Genomic DNA, 2,380 nt, shown 5'->3' with positions numbered 1-2,380 from the left:
ATGGAGTCTGAAAAAATAAACCTACTGGGAACCATGAAACGAAACATAAAACTGTCTCCAGCATACTCACGTTGTTTTGTTGTACGAATTAGTGTTTTTTTTTTAAATAGATTTTTTTTATATATGGAAAAATGCTTTTTTCTTTCCCTATTCTGGTCACGAAGATTTGGTGGGTAATCTTGATCCGTCTCAGGTATACACGGGCAGGAAGATAATAAGGTTAACGTCTAAATCTGCGAGCTTGGAGGAACTATAAATGTTGGTTACGTTCGACTTACACGAGTTGGATCATTACAAAGGAATGCAGTATATATATATATATATAATTATATATACCTTATATATAGATATATATATATATATATATATATATATATATATATATATATATATTATATATCAAATTTTCCATTGGGAGTAAGCTATTCCTAATGTATAGCAAACTGTACGTCAAACCATATTCTTTGCTAAATACATAAGATTACACATACACAAGTCTGCATCGTGTATAAAAATGTCCCTTAACCATTCAATTATCATATTTTTGACGCGCAAAGAAAAATGCCCTCCGCCCCCCAGCCACCTAACCTAACCCCGACCCCACCCCTTTCAATTTTTGAGGCGACGAGTTTCGAGATTTCAAAAACAGAAAGATAATTTTTTTTCCCACGGCCAATGTAAAATCAATTCAATCGCTTTGTCATATTCTTTCGTTCATTGCCTTTTCAAAAGGGACAATAAACCAATAATGATTTCTGATTAAACGCTGATAGATATATAATAAAAAATGGTGATTACCTTTTGGCAGAATTAGTAAAAAGAATTTTAATTGTCTTTCCGAAATGAATCACTTTTTTTCAGCAGACGGCTATAATTGGACGCCGTTTCCCATAAGTCAACCCTGAATGGCAATTAGTGATAAAAGTGATAAGTGATAAAAGTGGTAAAGTGATAAGTAGTAAAAAGTGATTAGCGGTCAAAAGTGGTTGCATTCTATGGGAGCGGTGGGATAAAAAGTACTGATGACTTAGGGGAGAAACCACTCAATTATAACTCTGCTCGGTGATACGTCGAAATAACCAGGGTATGGAAATGAAAGTTACGTACAAAATTCCAGGTTTATTTTCCAGCGACCGGTAGTTAGTCGACTTTGCCTGGTCACAGACAGACTGGAAAAGTGCATGGGTCTTGTAGCTTCATTTCAGATATCTTTCTGAGACATTTACTAAAAGAATTGTTATATATATTTGCGTCATGCAAATTGATGCAAATGTGTAAAAGAGAGGATATGTGGCCAATTGTGACGTTGATGAGATATGAGCTACACAAAATCACATCGAAAAAAATGTCAGAATTTAGTTACAGCTTCAAAAAACAGCCAATCAGGTATCAAAATTTGCTCCCAACATCTAAAACAACCAATCAGGAATCAGAATTGGCTGAAGATTTAAAACAAAAACAACCTATCCGAAGTCAGCATTTTCTGAAGTTCAAAAACAACCAACCAGGAACCAAAATTGGCTCACAACATCTGAAACAACCAACCAGAAATGAAAACTCCTCGCAACATCTAAAACAACCAATCAGGAATAAAAGTTTGCTCACAACATCTAAAACAACCAACCAGGAATCAAAATTGGCTTAGAACAGCTAAAACAACCAATCAGGAACCAGAATTGGCTCAAAACTTAACAAAAAACAACCAATCACAATCAGTGGTTTCTCGCAACTTCAAAAAACAAACAATCAGGAATCACAATTTGCCCACAACATCTAAAACAACCAATCAGGGATCAGAGCTGGCTGAAAACTTAACAAAAAACAACCAATCCAAAGTCAGCATTTTCTCACAAGCTCCAAAACAACCAATCAGGAACTAGATTTTGCTCTGAACACACACACACAAAAGGAATCAGGAAGCAACCACGCTTGAATTATTCATTCTTATGTACCCCACATTATATTTCCTTTTTTTGTTTTGTTTTTGTTTTTGTTTTTGTCTTTGCAAAGCTGTTACCGTTTATTGGCAATTGTGGCTTCCCTGATAGCCTACTCGGGTCGTTAGGGAAGAAGTTCATAACCTCTAATGTTCTCTTGGAAAGCCAAGAGGAGTTTGGCGAATGGCGATAGTCTTAGCAGTTCTTAGGTTTGTTTATAACAAGACTTGTAATACACTCTTACGCACCTGTGCCAGAACTCATAATTGAAAATTTGCTTTGAACAGGGGTTTATGATGCCTAAGAGATTCCTATAGTGATTTCGATGATAACAGTAATAAGCAGGTAGGTCTATGGATCAGATTTCTATAGGAACTTTCCAATTTATCTCGTTTTTATACTTCTTACAAACTCATTAGAAGTAATCGAGCATGAAAGGAATA

The sequence above is a fragment of the Macrobrachium nipponense genome, chromosome 26 (genome assembly GCF_015104395.2).
Source record: "Macrobrachium nipponense isolate FS-2020 chromosome 26, ASM1510439v2, whole genome shotgun sequence".
Lineage (NCBI taxonomy): Eukaryota > Metazoa > Arthropoda > Malacostraca > Decapoda > Palaemonidae > Macrobrachium > Macrobrachium nipponense.
This window is presented reverse-complemented; position numbering follows the sequence as displayed.